Raw genomic sequence first — 20790 nt, forward strand, 5'->3', positions numbered from 1 at the left:
AGAAAAACATAGGGATGTCTAAACGCGACTAATCATTTTCTCGACCTTTTGGTTGTGATTTTTTTTTTTTTTTTTTTAAATTAGAACGTTGTGGATATAAAATAGAGTAGTTAGTTAATCAGCTAAATAAATATACTCTAAGAAAACTCAAAAAAATGTGATACTTGAGGTATGTTAGTGTTTGATGCAATACATAAATGTCAAGATTGCATGCACCCGATATAGAATTTGGATTTGGCTCCTCTCCATTACACCTTCTCTCCATTTCCTCAAGTACATATTTAGATGAGTGACACTTATCATATTTGAATTTTAAAGGCCTAGATTAAATTAATTTAACAAGCATCTTAACCATAGTTAAAGATTATGTTTTGGGAAAAAAATCTCATCTTCCACAAATTTTGGCTCCTTATTAATATCATCACTTCAATTATACTTTTTGAATTATTTTAAGATGAAATTGTTACACCCCGTAAGAGTCTGTGCTATTTTAATTAAGACAAGAAAGAATGAGTTAAGAAAGTTCAAGGAAAGTCAATCGAGTTAGTAAGAATATCGTTATGTTATAGTTGGGGGCTGTTTTGATATGTTGTTGTTCTTGTTGAAATTGTGTGGGCTGATTTGAGACTTATTGTGCGTTTGATGTAATTCGTATATTTGTGAAAATTATATCGTTATAGTGTGGATTGTTGATACAAATCATGACTTAAAAATGAGGAATGTGGTAAAGGGGCTGCTCTCGGTTTTTGGGGCTGTTTTCGGCCCAATTTGGAGAAATTGTTGGATCGTTGGAAATATTATGTGAATTGCTTAGAATGTTCTTGAATGTTGTTAGTATGGGTTTGGGTTAGTATTTGAATGTATAGGCGTTGATGTTGGCTTGAAGGTAAGCCGTTGAATTGAATATTTGGAAAGTTGTCGAATGATGAAAAAGAGAGTATTAATGTAATATTGTCTTTCGGATTGGTTATTGGAGTTGCTAGGTTGGTTATTGTGGTTGTTGTTGTTGATTTTGAGCGAGTTAAATTCTCGGGTTGGCCTATTTACAGGGGAAATGCTGCCGAATTTTCTGTAGAATTTAGTGTTAGTTTGAAATGAATTGCTTAAGTGCCTATGGTTAATATTGGATATTCGTTGGCATATTTGTAGACCTTGGGGAGCCCGAGGCGTAGATTGGGATTAGCTTTATATTGGCTAGCTTGGAGTGCGTACGAGGTATGTAAAGCGCAACCCTTCTTTCTTTTGGCATGCCTTAGTTTTCAATAGGCTAGATTATAAGCCTTGAGGAAAATTCTAAGATTCGAAATCCGAGCATGTTATGACCCTTATGTATCCCTTGGCACTCTTATGTATGATTTGATGAAATATGAACCATTATGTCTTTGAAATAATCGCTTTCCGAACTTTGCATAAAAAGATTTCACTTTAAGGAATTTCAAAATTTTTTTGAACGCCATATCTTTCACAGAAAGGCTCGGATTGCTTTGATATGTTCGTAGAAGTTTGTATGGCGTATGATAAGTATGTTTTCCATAGGCGGGCCCGGCTCGGGTTAATACCCGTCCGTGGGTCCCGCGACTTTCCTTTATGTAATTCAGACGACTTTTGAAAGAATTTGGTATGATTATCATTTCGAATTTCAAGTATGGTCATTTACTTATATTTGAGTCTATGATAATGATTTTATGCATATGGTTACTCATGACTCTGCTCGTGCGTTCTGTTATATCTTTCGCCGGTTCCCGGGCCGGTTCTGTTATCGTGCGCACTTTGATATACTCCGGAGTTATGCTGTGTTTATGGTTCACCGAGCTACTCGCAAAAGAGGGTCGGGTTCCACCTATATTTGGTGTTATGCTGTGTATGGCGTTATGTTGTGATATGTGACGGGGATACGGAGATTTGAAACATTCTGGTGTTATGCTGTGTTATGGCGCCATCGACGGGCGGGCGACCATATTCTTCTGTACCCTACGCATGACTTACATATTTTTGAAAGTAAACAAATTTTGATATGTTGGATTTATACTTATGTTCTGTACTACTATTTCGTTTATGCCTCAGATTTGTTTCTGTATTTTCTGCTTTGCATACTCAGTACATATTTCGTACTGACCCCCTTTCTTCGGGGGGCTGCGTTTCATGCCCGCAGGTACAGACGCACAGTTTGGTGATCTACCCATTTAGGACACCCTCTTCTGCTGTTTGGAGTGCTCTTCTCATTTCAGAGCACACATTTTGGTATATATATTCGTTCGCTATGTATATATGTATTTGTTCAGGGGCACGGCGGGGCCCTGTCCCGCCATATGATTCGGTTTGTCTGTTTAGAGGTCTGTAGACGTATTTGTGGGTGTGTGTGCCTACTTCTGTACGGATGTGTTTGCATGACTCTATTCGTTATGGCAGCCTTGTCGGCTCGCACATGTATATGTTGTTCTGTTGGCCCTGTGTGGCCTTTGTTGGTATTTGCTGTGTACAGGGTTATTTTGGATAGTCTGAAAAACAAAGGAAACTCTGCCGAAATTTTCTTTGAAAATCTCATAAATATGAAACACCGCCTTGTCGGCTTCTGTTATATGCCTGGATGGGTTTGATATAATCTGAGGCAGTGTTTGATATTTTGTCGGTATAAGTTATCTGTTTGCCACTCGGATTTGTGATTGTGTTCGGGTGCCCAATTCGGGAACTAGTCACGGCCCACGGGGTTGGGTCGTGACAGAAATGCTATCCTTTTTATTTATTTTTTCGTTGAAATCGTGTAAACTACCTTTGACAGAAAAATATAAAAATCTAACTTATGTTGAGTAAAACAATCAATATTTGGCGATAAGATTACGCCAGAAATGAAAGAAAAAGCGAGAGAAAAGAAGATATTGTAGAGTAGTAGTATTTGTAAAATGTTTAGAATATTTTCTGTTTAAAGATGAAGTTAGTCCTTTTTTTTTTCCTTAGTTATTGTGCTGTTTCTTTATCCATGCGTGATCTCATTATACCTTTGATCTTTGGTTATATTTGGTCAGATAATTTTTTTTTAAAAAAAAACGGAGAGTATTCTTAACTCTAGATTAGGGCAATGATATTGATGAAGATGTAAAACATATATGGTAAATACTTTCCTGGACCAGGTGTTTACACCAAATCAATGTAACTTACTGTAGTTAAGTAATTTAGTGGAGTGAATATGTACATTAACTAACCATGGTTAAATGATGTTATGTATATTCATACACATGGTATGCATCCAGTGGTTTGGTGTAAACACCCGGTGTGAATAAGTTTTTACCAACATGTGAAAATAATGATATTAAATGAGGAGCCAAAATTTGTGGAAGATAGAGATTGTTTCCTAAAATTTATTCTTTAACTATGGTTAAGATGCTTGTTAAATTAATTTGATCTACACTCTAAAATTTTAAATATAACAAGTGTCACTCATCTAAATATGTACTTGAGGAAATTGACAGAAGGTGTAATGGAGAGGAGCCAAAATCGCTAATATATTAATTTTCTTATTCATAAATATTTGTTTCTATGTTATACCACGCATCCACTGCACCCTCACTCCAAAGTCCAATTCTTTTTATGGTTAGTTGTTATGCATTCAGTATAAATTGTTATTACGTGCTTGTAGACGCAAACGGGTCAAAGAGTTAAAGAGAGGAGAATCATGAAATATTGAAAATCTTCAATCACCATAAATTAGAATCCAATTAATATCCTTAACTAACCAATATTCATCTTTTACTATAAATAGTACTACCTATTATCATGGCAATGCATAAGCAATTAGCAAGCAATATTAGTAGAGTATTACTTATCAAAGATAATTAGTAGGTCATGGCTGCAAATCTTTCTCGGTGTCTTTTACTTTGGATCACTGTAGCTTTTTGCTCACATTTGGTTACATTTTCTTCTTGCCAACTAGATGCTTATTCACCAGCCGTTGCAACTTATTATACAAATCCTACTAGTCCTGGAAATGGTAATGTCTTGAAAAGAGTCCGGAGCCTAAAGGGTATAAAAATACACGGTATAAATTAAAAGGGGATAGCCAAAAATTTACATACCAAAACGGGTATAACGTGGACTGGTCCACGTTATACCCCAATTTTTTTTTCAATTGTCATATCTGATCACCGGAAAATTTAAAAAAAATAAATTAAAAGGTATAACGTGGATCAGTCCACGTTATACAAAATTATTTTTATAACGTGGATCAGTCCACGTTATACCTTCATTAATTTTCCCCCAACGTTTTACAAATACTTTATAAGACGTTGCCTCTATTTAAATCATATTCGGTTGTGTTTTTAATAAAAAAAAATTATTGATTTTTTTAATTTTTAAATAGTTAATTTCAGTATTAAATCAAATAAATATTTTAACACATGCGATAATTAAATATGTGTTATATATGCGAACAGAAATAAAAAATAAAAAATAAAATATAAGTTAAATAAACGTCACACATTAACTGAGTAGTAAATGTTAAATTACATACTAACTATTAAATGGCACAAGACATGTTATATATTCTTGGAAGATTACATGAGGAAACAACAATCGTACAACTTAAGAAAAAACATAAAAACCAACAAGCAAGAACAACTACTGATTTCTGTCGGGGCAGCGATTCTTGTTATGACCTGTTTGCTTGCACGTACTACACTTTCTAGCCATGCGAGCAGGAGCTATATCCATTTCATTCCTCCTTCTAGTTGTAGTCCGCGCTCCTGAAGTTCGCTCGTATTCAGTGTTTGCAATTAAACTGAAGGGAGAAGGTGGCCAATATGCCTCATCACCCAACGGTGAAAAATTTCCACTGTACGTTTGCTTGTAAAACCTGCAACTGTAGTACTTGCTAACATAGGTCTTTGGTTGAATTCCGCGGATATCACAAAATTTAATTGCATGTGAACATGGCATATGGTAGTTTCCCCACTTCCCACACGAACACTTTTTCCCTTCAACAGAGACTTTATGGATATTTCCGCCCTTACCTTCGTGTGCAAATGTCAGAATCTCAAAAACCCCTTCAGTTGTATTGTATTGCTGCATGCCAGTATGCTTTAGGGACCTCTTCCAGTATTCGTCAAACTTCTTTTCAACAGCGCGCGACCAAAACTTTTTATCCGCAATCAACAAATCAGCAAGGGTGCTTCTCTCAAGAAATCGATCAACAAGATTTTTAAACGTATAATGGATCATGGCAGTAACGGGCAATCCACGAGCTTTCTTCAATAAACCGTTGTAAGACTCGGAGACATTCGTTGTCATAGCCCCCCCACCTATGACCGTTGTCCTTATGCAATGTCCATTTCTCCCCCGGAAGAGCTTTTAACCACAGATGCGCTGGAGGTGACATTATTTTAATTTTTTCCATCCTCATTTTATACTTCTTCTTCTGGCGCTCTATAACCGCCAACCACGTTAGCTTCTCAAGGTCACTGCTGAGGAACTTTTTATTGAAGTTTCTTTTCAAATGCCGAACGCAAAACCTATGGTGTGTGGATAGTGGTTGTAACCAATCATGTGTTTGGACACATTGCAAGATGCCCTGATGACGGTCAGAAACAAATCCAATTCCTTGTCTCTTACGAACAATATGTCTCCACAACAACACAAGGAACCACTTCCAGGACTCAAAGCCCTCACGTGCAACAATAGCATATGCAAGTGGAAAAATGTTATTGTTCGCATCAATTCCAACAACAATTAGCAGTTTCATCTCATACTTACCGTACAGATGTGTACCGTCTATTGAGATGACAGGCCTGCAACTTTTGAATCCATCGATGCTTGGTTTATAAGCCCAGAACAGAAACTTGAAGATGTGTTCACCTTGCATTGTAGTTGATTGGTGCTCCCACTCAACAACGATCCCCGGATTGAAATATTTTAAGGCAACCATGTATCGGGGCAATGTCTTGAAAGAGGTTTCAAAATCACTAAATACCATTTCAATAGCTTTCTTACGCCCCTTTTGTGCTTTTCTATAACTAGGAGTAAACGTATGCAATCCTTTTATTTTTTGCTGAACTGACTTAATACTGATGTATAGATCGACCATAATATATGGTATCAACGCAGTAGCAATTAGGTGACTGTTCAAACTAGAATGATCCTTTCTGTAATCATCCGTGAGACAACTGTGGTGGAGAACCGCTTTGCTTGCCTTCCACATACCACTTGAAATTTCTTTAAAACGGATCATCCACTCACATCCCAATATATGACGCTTGTAAATAACCATCTAAAATTTACCTTTGGACTGATCACAAATGAACTCTTTCTTTTCTTTGAGACAATATTGTCTCACTGCGCCTTTCATTTCCTGCTTGTCTGAACACCAAACTGTTGGGCCATAACTGCGAGGCTAATAGGCTCAGACGATGCGAATGCCTGAAAAGGCCTCCACTTCCGATCACATGCCTGAAAAAGCCCCTCACTTCTGATTACCGCTGGTGATTGAACCTCGGGAGCAGACGTCGATGAGCTGGACATAAAATCTATTATTGGGTAATATGCATTATCAGCTGCAGGCATCGTTGAGCTGGGCATAACTTGATAAAAACGAACCTCTTCCTCATCAACCAACTGGTGATCCATGGGACCTCGACCCCGTCTGTTACCTGATTGGCGTCCTCTACCACGCGCCGTAGGTCTTGGTACATCAGGACATTGATGACGAGGCACTTGCATAGTAGGCGGCTCAACATACTCTGCCGGTGGTGTATAATTGGGAGCGAAACTCAACATCGTCCCCAAAGAGGCAACAACCATGGACTCTGTATTAATGTGGCTAAACATCTCTGCTATTTCCTCCACTTCATTAGACTTGGTTGGATCTTGGATAGTTTGCTGAACCAACTTGTACGATTCTTGATGTCCTAAAGCCTAAAAAAAAAAATAAAAAAAATGCAAGATTTGATAGTGGTCTAAGACACATATAAAGACATCAAACATCTAATGGAATGTAATGTACGTACCAGTGCCTCATGCCTGCCTGCCATGTGTTGGTATCCTCTATCCACTTTATGCGCAGGATTTCCTATGAAAGTGCGCGAGTGACGTCGATACCAACAAAAATACTCTGATAATGACCCTAGGTCTTGAGTTTTATACTCGGCCAGAATTACCCTTTGTCGACGATTTTCCCACAAAAAGTCCGTTTGTGTAAAATTTTGTTGATCCTTCACTGTTATAGCATACCGCTTGTCACGTTTGTAATGAAAAGGATCAATCTCAGCACATGGTCCCGGAATATGTTGCTTCCTACCGAACTGTCTGAGAACGCGGTCTACCATGTGCCACTCTCGGTAGATCCCACAAATAAGGGGAACCTGCGCCATCCAAATAACTTGGCCATACCGACACCACTCATGGAGTCCATTAATGATGGCCTCTGAATAAGGCTGCCACACAAACTACGATAGAAAGAACATAAAATTAAATGATAATAAAATAAATAAATTACACATAAGCGTAACTATCATATCAAAACGCCATTAACAACCATAATTATGATAAAATACCTGACCATCTGTTAGGTTGTCCAATACATCCCTACATATGGGTAGCACAACACGTGCCTCATTTTCGCGAGCTTTACGATGAGTCCACTTTCGTGCAAGAGTCGTGTGTGGCTGAAGGGCCCTGAGTGGTGGCTGCATCGGTATAATTCGCTCCCAAGCCCAAACCTATATTAAAAATTTAAAATAAATATATAAAAACCTTATAACTATCAAATAGGGAAACCAAATAAAATTATATAATTTTAAAGGTCACGTACCTGCAATAAGGAAATGAATCCACACACATCCTTGGCTTTCTTCAACGAAGGGCGGCATAAACAAGTATACAAATATGACAATGCAGCTGCTCCCCAAGCTTGTCTACTCATTTCTCTAAGGTCACGCATGTCAAGCAAATAGTCTAAATTAAGTAAGTAACCGGACTTATCCGGAAATATCGTGCCGCCACAAAGCCATAGCAAGTACAACCTAACCCGCTGTTGCAAATCAATTTCTGGGGTCTGATCTGTAATGTCATCTAAGCCTCTAATATATTCAATTAATTTATTTACTTCTAACCTACTAACACCATTAAAACAATCTAGACCGAGTGCCCAACCAGTAAGCTCATGGATCAATTGTTGCCACCCAACAATACCTATATTTCTAGCATTAAGATCATTCAAGGGATTACCATCAACAACCAAGCCAAACATGAGCTCAATATCTTGTAATGTGATGGTCGCCGCACCTGTACGCAGATGAAAGGTGTGCGTCTCAGGACGCCATCTCTCTATAAGTGCAGTGATGACTGCCCAATCATATGATACACATCCTACCTCTACTACTCCCCTAAATACACACAGGCCAAAGTAGTCAAGGATGCGAGGATGAAAAGGATGACGCCTCATGTGCTTCCAAAATTCGGTATCCGCGCGGCGAGGAAACAGGCATCCGGTCGGTCCTCTCAAGGCACCATTCCACACAGCCTGTGATCGATGCTTCTCCTGGAGTGTTAACACATCGTACACTTGTGGCCCCGGATGTACGCATACCCGTGGAAACTTCATACCTTAGATTAAAAAAAAAATAAAGTCCAGATCAAGCTATTTGGAGTAACTTACTATTAAAAAAATATATATTATTCCAATTTTAGCAGAACAAATATGCACTGGTTAGATTAAGCCAACTTCCATACGCCTTATTTAGAAACCACTGATAGTGGACCACATTAATACCTATAAGGTATAGACAAAATAATTGTCCACCTACTTAGACTTAGGTCCCATATAATAAAGCATTATCATGACATTTTAAGTATATTTTTTTTGGGCTACCGAGGCATCAATTAAGTTTCACTTTTCTGGCTATATAAATATCACATTAAAGGTACAATGAAAAACAATTAGTTATTCAGATCTTTTATATAACAATCCACAAAAATAACAGTAACATAACAACAAATTTCTTCGAAAGTGCTACTAAACAAATCAGACCTTTTATATAATAATGCTTCTAACAATCATATCTTAAGTTCAAATTAAAATAACACAAATAACACAAATAACACAAACATATATCTTATACGTATTAAAATAACACAAATAAAAAATAACAATTAAGATATATAATACAAACAGATATCTACATCTACTATAAATATACAATATTATATGAGTTAGAAAAAACACCTTAATTTAAATAGCAGCAAAAGATAAAGATGAAGAAGTTGCTCCAAAAATTAGACTATAATGCTAGGTTTAAAAAGAAAATAAATGGAGGAGAAGGAAAAGGAGAATGAGATGGAGAGGTTCTATGACTTCAAAAATGGAGGAAGAGGCAGAGGCAGAGGAGAAAGAGCTGAAACTTTTAGGGCAACGAATGTGAGTGAGTCGTGGACAGTACCACGCTTTACAAATATATATTGTAAAACGTGGACTGTGTAATAAATCATTTTTTAAATAAGGGTTTGTTTGGTAATTTTTGCTAAAAAGGAATTAAAAAGAAAATAAAATAGAAGGAATTTAGTGGGCCAAGCCCAAAAAGGAAAAGGAAAAAAAATTTAAAGGAAGGGCTGAAGCCCCAATTTGAAAGAAAGGAGCAGAATGATCTTAAAAAGGAAAAAAAGAAGCCACTGTAGTAGAGGCAGAAAACGTAGAAGCAAAAGAGGAAAAAAAACGCAGTAGAAGAAAGGGAGAAAAAGAGAGGAAGGGAGAGGAGAAAAATAAATATTTTTCACCCAACTCATCAAGGTAATGACTCTAATCTTTTATTTAAGTTTGTTACATAATTATGGGTGAATCTTTATGGTGAAAACATGGGGATATTTTGAGGAATTGAGAATGTTTAGCTCTAGGATTTTTCAATCAAATCATTGATTTGAAAGGGCAAATATTGTCGGATTTTAGATTTCCAAATATCGTTGGAATCCTCTCGTTAAGGCCTTCCCGAAAACATATGTCTTGTTGGGTTTTGAACACATTGACCAGAGGGCGTTTTCGTCCTTTAAAAATTGACTTTAATCGTTTAAGCCTCTAAAAATATAGAAGTGGTTTACCCTATGGGTTTTGACCATTCTAAATCCGTTTTTGTGTAGTGTGAGGCAATTCAGAGACTCGAGAACGCAGTTTTGATTTATCGGGAAGTGTGCTTGAATTGTGAATTTGAGGTAAGTGAGACTTTAAGCGGTACTTGCTTTTCAAAACCCGTTTTAAAAATATGTTTTATCTGCCTGGTCCATGTGTTGGGGCAAGCGTGTGCTTGGCAGAATCGGTGGTTCTTAAGGCCAGCCGCATATATTTTATTTTCAAATACTCTAAAACTCTATTTATAAATTGTTTCGTAATGTGATACGGCTGTGAGCCATGATATTGGGGCATTGTGTATGCTTCCGTTAGCATTGTGTATGCTTCTTGATTATATTGGGGCATTGTGTATGCTTCCCTTAGCATTGTGTATGCTTCTTGATGATATTGGGGCATTGTGTATGCTTCCCTTAGCATTGTGTATGCTTCTTGATGATATTGGGGCATTGTGTATGCTTCCCTTAGCATTGTGTATGCTTTCTGATGATATTGGGGCATTGTGTATGCTTCCTGACATATTTGGCACATTGTGTATGTTACTGTGGATTCATAGTGTTGACTAATTCTTTAATTGCCACTTATGACGGTTCGTAGTGTAAATTGTGTTGAGATGTATAATATATTTGATAAACAGTAGTTTGGACCTTGGTTGCTATTATATAATGATATGTTTATGCGCATAATATTTTTGTGCTTGTTGTGTGTTTGTATTTTCTAACACTTATTCCAGGGGTATTTAAAGTGGCGGGTCGAGGATCTTACTGGGTTATATTTACGTATAGCTCACTCCTTACCTGCATGTCCATGCAGATACTATTGGTGATGACGAAGCTAGTAGCTCATGAGTTTGCTAGAGTTGATCTATTGGTGGAAGTGAGCCGCCGCTTTGTTCGTGGAGGCTACCAAAAGTGTCTTTACCATTTATTTATTAATTTTTTTTCTTCTTCTTTTGGGATTTAAAAACCCAAGCCTTTTGTAATTCTCTTAGATGCTCCATGGTCTAGTGTGGGATTTGGACAAGAGTATTTGGTTAATATTTCGAGACACTAGTTATTCGTAATTAATTATCATATTATTTGGGTACTTATTTAAATTATTAAATGCTGTGAAATTATGGTTAAGATATGAAAATTTGGTTTGCCTGGCTGGTGGTGTGTGTTGGGTGCCAGTCACGTCTAAGGGGTATTTTGGGACATGACAAAGTTGGTATCAGAGCGAAGGCTTTAAGTGCCGGGTCCATGGAGCAGTGTTTAGTAGAGTCTTGTTCATGGGTATGTAGGCGCCCATACTTATGACCTTGAGGCTACTGAACATCTAGGATGGTTTCCCTTCTTTCATTCCTTATTCGTGCGTTGAGTTGAATCTAGTCTAATTGTTGTAACACTTATTCCGCAGACGGCTAGGACATGCATATCCTCCTCTGCTAGATGTCACGATTAATTCGAAAGTTTTTTTAACGTTATATGTGCAACTGAGAGTGATACTGAGTACGTGGAATGTTGTGTGCATTGATTGTAGTTGAGATTGGACCGGGTGTACACTTTGAGATAGTTTTGTTTACAAAGAAAAATTTGCCAAATATTTTTTAGAAGTTCGGGAGTTAGTGAAAATTTTGAACGTTAAGAAATCGTTGAATGGAAGGGTAGCGATTGCGGGTTCCCTAGTAAAAAAAAAAGTGGTCAAATGATATAATTTTTTTTTCTTTTTTTTGTGTAAGAGCGACTATTCAAATTTGGGGTTGTTGGTATGACTCTATATTATGAGTCTTATCGGTAAAGAGAAAGAGGGTAGCGGGAAAGTATGAAGTTTAATGGCATACCCACGCCTAGGTTGTTGGCCTTTATGGTGAAAGATATTTTGAGCAAAGTGTTTGTATGGTTCTAGATTAATGTCTCTCAAAGTGATTTTCTAGTATTGGTAATGTCGTAATGGTGATGTCATAAGTGTGATTGTGGTGTATTAAGTATGAGCATGATAATGGCACTACGAGACGCACAGCTTGTTCGTGGAGTAAGTCCCTGGATGAATTCCAAGTTGTGAGTGAGAATAAGACTTTATAAGAATTTATGAAACAACATAGTAAGATATTTAGCATAAAACTCAGTGTATAGTGACTTGATTAGTTGTCAAAGGGAAAGACGTGGAATGTTAAGACTATCACGCATCAGAAAAAATAAATGAACCATAAATGAAGTTTGAGTAACGAAAAACGTCATGACTATCCGTGAGAAAAGTAATCAGCTTACACAATTTTGTTAACATGCGTTGTTTTCGGTAAAGCACAAGCTTGAGTAATATGAGAAACACGTTAATGACGTGATAGTGTAAAGGAAGATACTGAGAGAACTTGAGTATTTATGAACCATTTGTGATTCGATCTAAGTGGGGGAGTCTAATATTATTGACCGGTCTATCGAACATGTGTGGGCACAGTTCAGAGTCATGATACGTTTTTGTGCTGTAAAAATTTTTTTTGGCGTTATTGACCTTGAGGTTATCTTTGATTCAGATTGAATGACTTCGTCTTGCCTTATGCTTTGATTGCCATAAAAAGACCGTTCCATTTTCCATTTCGGTGGAGCCTAATATTGAGTTTGTATTGAGTTTAAAGGATTCATTTGATATGTCCGCAGATAAAGCAACCTCGTCGATAAAGTTCTTTGTATAATAAGTGGAGGATATAGGTCGTATTTAACTATAACTCGGGGCATCAGAGTTGAATAACTAACTATTGGGTTAGTGTGAGTGGTTAACAAGTTTTTGAATATGCTTTCAGATAACCTACTAATTATACCATATAATGGGGATGTCGACTAAAACTTGGGTATTGATATGCTGTCATTAATCTGGTATATTTTTTATTTTTAGTTATAGAATGACTCTGCAAAGTCAAAGGAAGTAAATTATAAGTTACAAGATTTCGTGATTGAGAGGTCACTATACCAATTATAGAGCCCGGAGGTGCTTAATTTCTGTTTGTTGGGGAGAACATTGAATCTATGCAGATTTTTATCACTAAGAGAAAAATGACTTAATTTTTATCATATGATAGGCAAGTATCTTTTTGTCTTTTCCTAAATTACATGATATGTGGCTTCAGTTACAGGGTGTTATATGTTATTCTAAGATATACTTGTGATCAGGATACGCTGAGTAGTAGGAGAAAGGGTAGGATAATCTGAAGACATGTACCAAGACTTATTTTGGTCAGTGTAAATTTCTGGTGATATCTTTTGGATAGAGAATGCATTAGTGATTGTCATGCACTAGAGGATTGGGGTATTCAAAAACGTTCCTTAGCTCTCTATTTGTTATGTTCATTAATGACATATGCGAATATCTTCTCAGTCGATAGAAGCATCTGCTGTGGTTGAAAAAGATGTCGGGATAATATTGATTAAACAACTGAGGTTAAAAGTGTGAAGTTTAATTTTTACATCATGGCGTTATGAGCCTTGTGGTGTCTAGTAAAAGGATGGAAGGTTGAGTTTAATACACACACTAAGGCTCTATCATGTGTTATGCTACAGTTGTTTTTGTTTGAACATGCGCAGTTGATCGATACGAGAGTCTTGACCTTATTGGGGATTATTGATAGTCTCTAAAGACGAGGCTACTTGATAGTGGAAAAAAAAGAAGGGAACATTCTAATTAAAGAGTTGAATGTGTGTACACCTATGGTGGTTGACTTAAGGAGATTTGTACTCGAAAAGATACAGCGTTTATTATATTTATTACTTTTTAGAATCACAAATGTGCATTGGGGCCGCAAGAAGAGAGTGAAAGTTGACAAAAGTTATTCGGGGTACATAAATATTGTTCTTGTGTTTAAATCGTTAATATATTAAATACGAGTGTTAGAGACTTGAAATTTCTGATGCATGGTTGTCTCCGATAGAAAGTAAAAATAGATCAATGTAGACTTTGTAGCTGGTCTATATGTTCATTCAGAAAATCGTGATCGTAGTTTGGGTGATATTGATTGACTTAGCGAGATTGTGTACCTGATTTAAGCTGAAATATTTTTTTTATATATCATACTAGCTTATATGGTGTTATGTGTCAGAGATAGTGCAATGGCATGAGATGTCAATATTGTCATGTGTGACAAGAGTAACAGTGCATGGAACGTTTATGTAGGAGCATGTGGATGTGTTCCAACATCGCTATATGTGAAAGTGTTATGTAGGAGTGTATGGATGTGTTCCAACACCACTGCACATGTGAGAGATATGTAGAAGCATAAGGATGTATTTCTAACATTGTTGTACGTGAGAGCACTATGTAGGAGTGCTTGGAGGTGCTTCAGCTCTACTGTATGTAAGATTGGTGGATATGTTTCGCCATAGGATCGTGGTTGTGGCACTTGGATTGTGCCATCCTTGGGTGCCCAGTCTTAACACTAGTCAGATGGATATTACCCGATAAGTGGTTAATGATCAGTTGCTTTTGACCGAGCTCGTGTATGATAATAGTTTACTAATTCAGCATCAGATCTTGTCATTTTAGATTTTACGTGGATGTTGGAGTCTTACTCTATCAGGTTGGTTGAACACTATAAGTCAGAGTAAGCAAAGTCCTAGGTAAATGTTGATTCTTGTTGGCTTTTGGATCGAATCGGGTTGGTGGCATATGGACTTGCTTTAGCTTTGTGATTGTCTGTTGTTCATATCTTGTGTTTCACGTGTCCATACTTAGATGATATGTTCACGATGATTGCCATGATTTAGTCCGGAAAAAAAAAAGTTGAGCCAGATGAAAATTTGACTCTCAAGGAAGGTTCAATATCTATTACTAATAGACAAGTGTGACAATTGAGCTCGAGAAAGGTTGCTTAAGTGGAAGTATAGTGTGCAAGTCATGTCTTTTGAGCCTTTATGAGAATATCGATGTCGTCCTCTAGTTGATTAGTTTGAACTCGAGAACGTAAAGCTAATGTACAAAAAAAAAATTAGTGTGATATGCCTTGGATAAGGCCAATTTGAAGCAAAACACTTTAAATACAACTCAAAGCAGTTAAAGGCTTTTTCATTTAGTGATCGTGTGTTCATGGAAGTTTCTTTTGACACTAATGGTATTATGTGATATACTGAAAGAAGGATAAGTTGGGTGCAAGCATATCGCTGATAAGATTTTGGGCAACAGGTTGTGGTCGTAGCTAAGAGACTTGTTATGCTACAAGAGGTGCACGTTATATTATGCGAATACGTTCTGAGAGCACATTAATGGTCTGATCCATGTTATTGAGATCGAAATAGTGCCAGTAAATGAGAATTGCGTTTTTTATAAAGTTGTTATTCTATATTTGAACATATGACTTTGTTAGCTATGGACAAAGAAGTATTTTGAGGTCAAAGTATTATAGTAGGACTATCTACAAAGAAAGATCACTTTGATAGTATGAGTGGGACATGCGTACTGAGTATTCATATCCTGACAATTTCGAAAAGTTCTTGAACACGTTCGAGGACGAACGTTATTTTAAGTGGTGGAGAATGTAATAAATCATTTTTTTAAATAAGGGTTTGTTTGGTAATTTTTGCTAAAAAGGAATTAAAAAGAAAATAAAATAGAAGGAATTTAGTGGGCCAAGCCCAAAAAGGAAAAGGAAAAAAAATTTAAAGGAAGGGCTGAAGCCCCAATTTGAAAGAAAGGAGCAGAATGATCTTAAAAAAGAAAAAAAGAAGCCACTGTAGCAGAGGCAGAAAACGTAGAAGCAAAAGAGGAAAAAAAAAACGCAGTAGAAGAAAGGGAGAAAAAGAGAGGAAGGGAGAGGAGAAAAATAAAGATTTTCCACCCAACTCATCAAGGTAATGACTCTAATCTTTTATTTAAGTTTGTTACATAATTATGGGTGAATCTTTATGGTGAAAACATGAGATATTTTGAGGAATTGAGAAAGTTTAGCTCTAGGGGTTTTCAATCAAATCATTGATTTGAAAGGGCAAATATTGTCGAATTTTAGATTTCTAAATATCATTGGAATCCTCTCGTTAAGGCCTTCCTGAAAACATATGTCTTGTTGGGTTTTGAACACATTGACCAGAGGGCATTTTCGTCCTTTAAAATTTGACTTTAACCGTTTAAGCCTCTAAAAATATAGAAGTGGTTTACCCTATGGGTTTTGACCATTCTAAATCCGTTTTTGTGTAGTGTGAGGCAATTCAGAGACTCGAGAACGCAGTTTTGATTTATCGGGAAGTGTGCTTGAATTGTGAATTTGAGGTAAGTGAGACTTTAAGCTTTGGGTACTTGCTTTTCAAAACCCGTTTTAAAAATATGTTTTGTCTGCCTGGTCCATGTATTGGGGCAAGCGTGTGCTTGGCAGAATCGGTGGTTCTTAAGGCCAGCCGCATATATTTTATTTTCAAATACTCTAAAACTCTATTTATAAATTGTTTCGTAATGTGATACGGCTGTGAGCCATGATATTGGGGCATTGTGTATGCTTCCGTTAGCATTGTGTATGCTTCTTGATTATATTGGGGCATTGTGTATGCTTTCCTTAGCATTGTGTATGCTTCTTGATGATATTGGGGCATTGTGTATGCTTCCCTTAGCATTGTGTATGCTTTCTGATGATATTGGGGCATTGTGTATGCTTCCTGACATATTTGGCACATTGTGTATGTTGCCGTGGATTCATAGTGTTGACTAATTCTTTAATTGCCACTTATGACGGTTCGTAGTGTAAATTGTGTTGAGATGTATAATATATTTGATAAATAGTGGTTTGGATCTTGGTTGCTATTATATAATGATATGTTTATGCGCATAATATTTTTGTGCTTGTTGTGTGTTTGTATTTTCTAACACTTATTCCAGGGGTATTTAAAGTGGCGGGTCGAGGATCTTACTGGGTTATATTTTCGTATAGCTCACTCCTTACCTGCATGTCCATGCAGATACTATTGGTGACGACGAAGCTAGTAGCTCATGAGTTTGCTAGAGTTGATCTATTGGTGGAAGTGAGCCGCCGCTTTGTTCGTGGAGGCTACCAAAAGTGTCTTTACCATTTATTTATTAATTTTTTTTCTTCTTCTTTTTGAATTTAAAAACCCAAGCCTTTTGTAATTCTCTTAGATGCTCCATGGTCTAGTGTGGGATTTGGACAAAAGTATTTGGTTAATATTTCGAGACACTAGTTATTCGTAATTAATTATCATATTATTTGTGTACTTATTTAAATTATTAAATGCTGTGAAATTATGGTTAAGATATGAAAATTTGGTTCGCCTGGCTGGTGGTGTGTGCTGGGTACCAGTCACGTCTAAGGGGTATTTTGGGACGTGACAGACTGATCCACGTTATACCTTTTAATTTTTTTTTTTAAATTTCTGGTGATCAGATCTGACAATTGAAAAAAAAATTGGGGTATAACGTGGACCAGTCCACGTTATACCCGTTTTGGTAAGTAAATTTTTAACTACTCCTTTTTGGTTTATACCGTGTATTTTTATACTCTTTAGGCTCCGGACTCGTCATGAAAATATCATTTTTTCTAATTTTTTCCCATAAAGATTTTTGAAGTAACCTACTCTGCTTTGGATTTAAAATACCATTTTGTAGAGGAATCTTCGTAGTCTAGTTGGTTGACTACTTGAATTTTTGTCTTATTGGTGAAGGTTTGATTCCCCACTTTATAATCTCTTTCCCATTTTCTCTTCCCCTTTCCCTGTATATAAAAACAATTTAATAAAATATAATTTTGAAGACATGTTTACTGAGATGGCTTGATTGATATAGTCTTGATTTTTACATATTTCTTTATTAATTCTAGAGATAAATGATTGACAACATATATTATCTTAACTATTTTGTTCTAGGTTGAGCATGTGGGCTAGAAGATGACGTGGCAAAAGCTCCCTATAATGCTATGATCACGGCGGGAAATCAAGCTCTCTTTAAACAAGGCGCTGGATGTGGTGCATGCTATCAGGTGAACGAAAGAGATTCAATTGAATCCCCTTTTTCAAAATGTTATACTATAACGAAATAGGGAAAACTTTTCTATACATATATAAAATTTTGAATCTCCTTAACATAAAAGAAAATATAGGTTCAAATTTCAAATAAGGATCTGTTCTAATCCCATTAACATAATTTGTGATCGAGTCACTGATCTTATGAATCTATAATTTCTTGAATTCGAACATACCCTATTTAACATCAGATGACAAGGAAACGAAATTATTAAACAAAATAGAAAGAACGTGCATGAATATGTTAGTTTTGACGCATAAATGCATGACATTTCCATATTAACGGTATTGTTTAATTTTTTAGGTGTTGTGCACCCCAAAACAAAATACACATTGTTCAGGAAAACCAATAACTGTAGCTCTTACAGATGAGTGCCCTAGAGCATGCAATAATGATCCAATTCACTTCGATTTAAGTGGAATTGCCTTTGGAAAATTGGCAAAGTCTGGTGAAGCTGCACAATTGCATAATGCAGGAAGAGTTCCCTTTTTTTACCGAAGGTGAGTTACGTTGTGTTGTTCCTCAAACACTAAAAAGTTATTCCCTTTGTTCCTTCACATAAAATGGGACAAAGGGAGTAGTAAATTGATTTTATACTTTCTTTAATTTTTCTTCTCAGCAACACAGATGTACATAATATTAATAAGAGAAATTGATTATATATTTAGGGGCGGATTTACCTTGTCTCGAGGGGTGTCTCGAATCCCGTGACACTGCTTCGTCTAATTTTTTTACTAGATATACATATATAAATAATAAATAAAATGAAGACAGAACGAAAATATATTAAAGGGACACTGCTTGTAGTTAGGCGCTGCTCCAACGTGTGAGACGTTGCGAGTTCGAACCCACATAGCCCTATCTTTTTTAACACTTCCATTTATTCTTAAAGAACCACCGGTTATCTAGTGCGTTATTATTCGGTAAACAATTGTTTATTTAGTAAAAGCCTTAAACCTTGCAGCTTTAAAATCCTAAAAAAACTGGCTGTTATTTAGAAGTTAAAACCCTAAGTTATTTTTTTCAATTAGAATAGAACTACAAAAAAAAAAAAAAAAAAGTACAATAACAATATTGCTGCCTGCCTACTTTTTTGTAAGTTTCTTCTCGTTAATGTTCATCAGCATCCCTATTCCCGCATCAGGTTAGTACTTTCTTCACTGTAACTTTTTATTAAGTGTTTGAAGTTTTATTTCTATTTATTTAAGACAATAATTTTATTTCTTTCTCCTTTCTTGTTACAATGAAATTATATCGGGTTCATTTAAATTTATAATAGCCTAATATTAGTTATCACAAAGACTCTTTCAATCGTCCAAAGTCAAGTTCAACGACCCCATATTCATCTTAAATGTGTTTTATTAATATAATTTGAGTTGCTTTTTATAATATGATATTGTTATAGTGATTTTATTTGGTTATATATATATATATATATATATATATATATATATATATATATATATATATATATATATATATATATATATATATATATACATATATTTCTATCTATTAATAGGATTTTGGTTTACACGACCTGTTGCGGCAAATACTTGTCAAAAAGCATTTGTAACTAATCGTGTAGGAGATTTTGGTTTATTATTAGGAATTTTAGGTTTTTATTGGATAACAGGGAGTTTCAAATTTAGGGATTTATTCGAAATATTCAATAACTTGATTTATAATAATGAGGTCAATTTTTTATTTGTTACTTTATGTGTTGTTCTCTCTATATATATATATACACTTTTGATACATAATAGTGTATATTTGGCTAGAGAATGTACTCCCTCTGTCCCAATTCATTTGACATGGATAGTTTTCGAAAGTCAAACAAAATATTGAGCATGATTTATTCGTATGCCCTTAAAATTAATATTTTAAATTGTTAATTCTTGTGACATATAGTACTTTTCATGTGGTCTCTAAAGATTGTATGTTTGAATGCACAGTTGAAATAAAGAAGTTTGACTTTCGAAATTCAAATTATATCATATATATATATATATAAAAATTGGGACAAAGGAAGTAATTACTTTTCGCTGACTTGCCAAAATGTGTAAACCTAAAATTAACGTCTTAATATCTTTTATTTCTTTGTATGTGGTTTCCTACAGGATTGCATGCAATTTGAACTCAAGTATCTTGTTCAAGGTGGACAAAGGCTCAAACCCTAATTGCTTCGCAGTTACAACTGAAGCAGTAAATGGAGATGGTGATCTTTCTTTAGTTGAACTCCAAACAGGAACAGTTCCATTTAAACCCATGTCGCGATTGTTTGGGGGCAACTTGGAATGTTGGCGTAGAACCAAATACAGCTCCATTTACACTCAGACTTACTTCACAAACAAATAAGACTGTCACTGCCCGAAATGTTATTCCTGCTGGTTGGCAACCAAGAAAAGTTTACGGATCTAATGTAAATTTCCCAAGTAAACTATAGTGTGACTATGTGAGAGTATGAAGGAAAAAGAAAACATGATGGTTCAACGTAGACAGTTGAATACCACATTTTTTTTCCTGTTAAGTATGATTATTAATAAAATGGATAGCTTCAGAGACTTTCCTCAGGGTTTAAAATATTACTTTTTCTTTCCTTAGCTTGTTTTTATTTATTTGTGACGAAACATGTTCAAGTGATAGTTTAATGGCATTCCAAAAGTACCTTTGGGAGCCAGACAAACGAGTTTAAAATTTTGAAA

The 20790-nt window shown here is 35.8% G+C and overlaps 1 long non-coding RNA gene and 1 pseudogene across 1 annotated transcript; both read left to right on the forward strand.

The window, feature by feature from the left end:
• The first annotated feature begins 3840 nt into the window (after window positions 1-3840).
• On the forward strand, window positions 3841-20531 carry LOC132624985 (putative expansin-B2; annotated as a pseudogene).
• Window positions 15564-17116, forward strand: LOC132625219 (uncharacterized). Its single transcript, XR_009576699.1, has 3 exons — window positions 15564-15912; window positions 16256-16327; window positions 17008-17116. It is a non-coding gene; the product is annotated as an uncharacterized LOC132625219 (long non-coding RNA).
• Window positions 20532-20790: the final 259 nt, after the last annotated feature.

The sequence above is a fragment of the Lycium barbarum genome, chromosome 12, assembly GCF_019175385.1.
Source record: "Lycium barbarum isolate Lr01 chromosome 12, ASM1917538v2, whole genome shotgun sequence".
NCBI lineage: Eukaryota > Viridiplantae > Streptophyta > Magnoliopsida > Solanales > Solanaceae > Lycium > Lycium barbarum.